Below are 6,000 nucleotides of genomic sequence, written 5' to 3'. Positions count from 1 at the left end.
AGTCCAGCCCCTCTCAAGGAGATTGGTTCCAGAGTCCAAGCTGTGTGTCGAGGTGAGTCCGACTATATCTAGCTGGAACCTCTCAACTTCGCTCACCAGATCAGGCTCCATCCCCTTCAGAGAGGTGACATTCCACGTCCCAAGAGCCAGCTTCTGTAGCCGAGGATCGGACCGCCAAGGTCCCCGCCTTCGGCCACCACCCAACTCACACTGCACCCGACCTCCTTGGCCCCTCCCATAGGTGGTGAGCCCATGGGAAGGGGGACCCACGTTGCCTCTTCGGGCTGTGCCCGGCCGAGCCCCATGGGTGCAGGCCCGGCCACCAGGCGCTCACCATCGAGCCCCACCTCCAGGCCTGGCTCCAGAGTGGGGCCCTGGTGACCCGCGTCCGGGCAAGGGAAAACGCCGTCCAAAATTGTTTTCCATCATAGGAGGTTTGTTTTGTTTAACCGCTCTTTGTCTCATCCCTCACCTAGGACCAGTTTGCCTTGGGTGGCCCTACCAGGGACATAAAGCCCCGGACAACAGAGCTCCTAGGATCATTGGGACACGCAAACCCCTCCACCACGATAAGGTGGCGGTTAAAGGAGGGGCCTTTCAAAACAATTCTTTGAAATCTTTGTGTTTTCTTCCACAGTTTGCTGCACCTTTCCTGGGATTTATGAAATGACACGGACCACTTTAGAGCTCTAAATGGCTTGGTATTCAGTAAATACATCTTTTTTAATATTCCTTAGCCAAAAATATACAAAAAAATCTGTAAAGCCCAATCTTTTGGGTCGTCTAGCATCCCCTAGTGGTCAGAAGAAATACTTTAGGTAAAACGGTTGAATTTACACAATAAAATACTGTACATTGTTTATGTCTAGAAGATTAATTATAACTTTCAACGTGTATATATGCTCATTTGTAAATTTTATGTTCAGTTTGTCTCCATTCATTCAGAAAATAATACTAATCTCAATGAAATGAAGAAACATTTTTCTTTTTTGTTTATCAGCATTCATTTTTCTGAGTGTGTATCATGTGGAAGTGTTTACCAATCCATGTGTTTTTTCCGGTAACATATCTCATTGAAACATAACATTGGAGTGCATGTTTCATAAAAGTTAAACTCATAAAAAACTGTTTTAATTGTGAATAGTTATTATTTGCATTCATGAACTTAATAAAAAAATGGTATGTTTCCATCACACCACATTTAGGTACAAAATTATTCACGTAAACAATATTATCAATAAATCAATTTAACATGAAAATATTCAGTCAATCAAATATTTTAAACATATGTTAATAAAACAATGCATATTTATTGATGTACATATAACTTCTGCAGTTTTTGTCACTTCTTAGTTTTTTTGATCCAGACCTCATTTGGTTTTCTGATGTGTCCCTATGAATTATCCAGCAGTAGTCATACTGACACCCCAGCATCCCTGGTGCCATTTCCTTGATGTCCTGAAGGAGTCTTTCACCCTGCAAATCACTCACCGCTCCAAGATTTTCAGGGAAGAATTCCAAATGAGAATCCAAAAAAGTGAATTTTGAGAGTCAGTTAGTTATTTTCCAACCCGCTATATCCTAACACAGGGTCACGGGGTTCTGCTGGAGCCAATCCCAGCCCACCACAGGGCACACACACACCCCCGCAGACCAAGCACACACTAGGGACAATTTAGGATTGCCAATGCACCTAACCTGCACGTCTTTGGACTGTGTAGGAGGAAACCCATGCAGACATAGGGAGAACATGCAAACTCCACGCAGGGAGGACCCGGGAAGCGAACCCAGGTCTCCTTACTGTGAGGAAGCAGCGCTACCACTGCACCACCGTGCTGCCCTTGAGAATGTTATGTTAATAATAAGAGTTACCTTGCAACTAAATTCCTTAAACTTAGCTAATAAATTTTTCAGTTTCTTTATAATTTGGATCTTCATTATTACCCAGGAACTTAGAGCTTCCTTTTTTGAATGATACTTAAGCCTCTTATTCCAGGTCATTTATCACACCATCATATTCTGCATCAGAAATCAGTTTTCTACTGTCATGTCCAGCAAAAATGCTCTCTTTCAGTTTATCCAAACCTGGACACTTTTGACAAAAATACATAAAATGGTCTCCATCTTTTGTTAGGACTTTTGTATATTGTGTCTGCTGACCGAATCAGATACACAGAACTTTTAGGTACCAGTGGTGCTTGTTGTCATTAGCAACTATTAAAAAATAACTGTTTTGCTTTGAACATAGATTTTTTTATTAGAAAATATTACATTCAAACAAATTGCCATTAAATTAAATAATTCTAGTGCAAGATGAACAAAAAAACTATAATTGACAGCCAAAAAATATGTTCTGTGAAAAAATGTTACATGATGGAAAAACATTATTTTCATTTTTGAATTCAGCACCCAAAAATATATAAAAGCCAAATTTTCAATGTGTACCTATGATATTCTTACCTTCAGCAGCATACACAAAACAAGATCCAACCTTGGACCACCTGCGGACTTGAAGGGCATGCTTGTGCACATTTTGTGTTGCCACTGAATCTCCTGTTAAACTTCATTATGCATTGTCATCCATCTTAGGAAACTGGAAAGCTGTAAAACGTTTGCAGTGTTTATCAATGAATCTCATGTAAGCAAACAAATGACAATTTTTGCATTTTTAATACCACTGCAATAGTGTTGTCTTTATTTGGGTATTCGTTATGACTAAGGAATCAGTTGTGCAACCCATCTATTAAAATATACCGTTGTTTACTGCATTTCTAATACTAAAAGAACGGATAGTTGTTAAGAATTGGCAACATCAACTGATCTTTTGTAAACCACATTGATACAGATACATTATTGTTTCCTTGATTTTCGAGAATATAGTTAAGTAATAGCCTTTGTGTATGTAGAACACATTCAACTGATCTGCCATGTAAATTAATTAATTGAAAATGCTCACCAACATTTTAATGTAGATGATATTTGCCTCTGTGGTGAGTTGGCACCCTGCCCGGGATTGGTTCCTGCAGACCCCCGTGACCCTGTGTTCGGATTCAGCGGGTTGGAAAATGGATGGATGGATGGATGATATTTGCCTGCCTGTAACTATAAAAAATACAACATTCTGTAAGTGAATAGTTAAAACTAGTTTGATTTATCTACTTTCACAAGTGCATCAGTTATTCATGGCGTAAAGGATATTTATTTATTGCGTATCAATACATATTGCTGATTACCAGATGAAGTATATTATTGGTCATTCGGTGGCAGACATTAGGAAGTGTGTATTGCCCAAATGGCTGTTTAGGGCAAATTAACAATTTAGGCAGACACATCAAGAAGTTAAAAGTGAAGTACCGCATCTTAATGTGCAAGGAGCAGTTGGGGGTTGGGGTCAAATGAGCCGAAGTGGAAAGGGAGGTTTGGAGGTAAATCGTAACAGAATATTTATTATCCTTTAATGAATGTCTTTGATCTTTGGATGTGTTGTACTGTTTGTGCACCTGGAGTTCTGGGCTGGCCTCCAATTGGCTGCTGCAACCTTTGAAAAGAGCACAGCTCACAGGTAACACATTTAAATGAGCCTTGTGAAACGTGGGAACGTTGTAAAACCATTCGGCTTGTCATTGTCTGAGCCTCTTAATGTCTGTGGAGCAAAGGAGTGAGATACTAAACTGGGCCCTGTCTTTAAAAAGCAGTAAACTACCAAGAGCCACACACTTTGGATGTTCAGACTTTTCTACATTGAATACGATAATATAAATAAAGCCTTTATTGTATACAGTTTCAATGTAGAATAAAAGAAGCTATTTTTGAAAAGCTATGCAAAAACTGAGTTAATTTCATAATGATGGGTGATGAAGTAGCCCACTGGTTAACGCAGCATGATCATAGATCTCAGTCCGGACTCTAAATATACGTGAAGCTTTCACAATTTTTTGCATGTTTGAATGGCTTTCCTTTAGTATTCATGTTTCTTTATGCAGCCCAAAGATGTACATTTTACATTAAATAATGTTAATTGACCCAGTATGAATGAGTGTGCATTCAGGGATTTCTCCTACCTTGTGCCCAATGCAGGTAAGAGAGGCTCCTACTTCCCATAACATTGCTTTGGACTGATGGGTTCAAAAGTGAAAAGATGAAATTTGATTAGGCTACGTGATGCAAATAAGCAGTCACATTTTTATTTTGTTTCATACAGATGTGGAAATGCGAAAAAAGCTATTTCTTATGTAATCATTGCAAAATAAATGGAATACAACTTCTTCAATTTGATTTTTTCCACGTGGATTTCTTGAGTAGGCTTATTTTAGGCCTTTTTTTTCTTCACTTGTGTGTACAAAAGCATTCTGAGCAAACACTTCCAGTAAGTCGTGAGAGCAATGAGCTCAATGTGTCCTGATGATTCAGTCAGGGGAGCACAATAACAGTGCCTTTATGAAAAGAAGGGCAGTTTTGGTAGTGCCTAGCTAGCTGTTAGACTGTTCTTTATGATTCTTATTTATGACAGAAATAATATCCAACTCTGTGATATGTTACCAAATAAAGTGGGTTGAATTTAGGTTTGATTCCAACTATAATGCTTTAGCTGGTGTTGTTATTTCAGTAGCAATCCACCTCTTTAGAAATACTACAATGACTCTAAACAGACCCAGTATGAATGAGTGTGCATTCGGGGATTTCTCCTACCTTGTGTCCAGTGCAGGTATGAGAGGCTCCAACTTCCCATAACATTGATCTGGATTGAGGGGTTCAAAAGTGCAACTGAAACTTTAATATAGCTAAATGTGTATTTGCTTGTTTTTTAGGTGTCTGAACAATGTAAACTAAAATACTGCAACGGGCACACTAATCAAACAGATGGAAAATTTATAACATTAAATTCAATATCTGAACTCCAAAGGTAAATGCTAAATGATAATTTAGTATTTAAAGCCAATGTCATTGTGAATGCCATGCCATCCCAAATCAATGAATACATGCAATACATTGTGTTCTTCCTGCTACTTGGGACCCACATGGACAATACGTCTACAGGATTTACATTCCATTCAGTGTTATATAGAAAATATATCTCACCCTGCCTGTTTTTTGTTCAATTTTCTAGCCACTTTCAACAGATCAGACTCCTCAGAGAGTCACTTGGTTAGATATACTGTTATAGTGTTATATGTGAAATAAGAATCAAAATCAGAATTCACATTATTATTGGCCAGGTACACTAACATGTACAAGGAATGTGATCTGAACTGGACCTGCACCTTTGTGGTCTGTAGTCCAGCATTTATGTGGTGACCCAGAAGTAAGCAGAATTCTGTGCAGTTTGGTTACATTGACACAGACCTGTTCACTTATATTCCAGAACTACAAACACATTAGATATCAACTAAATTATCACTGTTAAAGACAGTCAGCTTCTTGTTGAGGTAAATCTTTAATAGATTTGTTTGTTCATAATTATTTAAAAGTGTAGTATGTGATTGTTGAACTAAACAACTAAATCAACAAGCAGCCCACTGTAATATGTATTTGATTCATCTAATTTCTTGAATTAATAAAAATCAAAAAATAATTTTATGAACCATTCATATGTTTTATGAGAAACTAACATTGTGTTGTTTGATCTTCAGACAGCTGACTAACCCTCACTTCAGACAGGCTATTCCATTCCCTTAAATGTTCTTCAAGTAGGACAAGCATCACCCCCACCCCCCGTAAATAAATATGACCACCCTGAATTGCAGAAAACCACATGATTGCTACAGAGTAAACCACCACATAACCAACTGGAGCCGCTTCTGCCTTCATTCCCCTCCTTTTACAGGAGGAGTGGGGGGATGTCCCCTTAAGAGAATCCCTGGGGGTCCCTGTGGTTCGTATTTCAGGATAAAGTTAATCACAGTTTCACAGTGTCAAAGCTGGCGTTTTCCAAATTAGCATCCCAATGGGCCAGGTCCATTGTGCTCTCAGGAATAACAAGGAAAGATGTTTGTACTGAGA

This window comes from Erpetoichthys calabaricus, chromosome 14 (genome assembly GCF_900747795.2).
Source record: "Erpetoichthys calabaricus chromosome 14, fErpCal1.3, whole genome shotgun sequence".
NCBI classification, from domain to species: domain Eukaryota; kingdom Metazoa; phylum Chordata; class Cladistia; order Polypteriformes; family Polypteridae; genus Erpetoichthys; species Erpetoichthys calabaricus.
The sequence above is the reverse complement of the archived record's forward strand: the minus strand, read 5'-3'. Positions refer to the sequence as shown.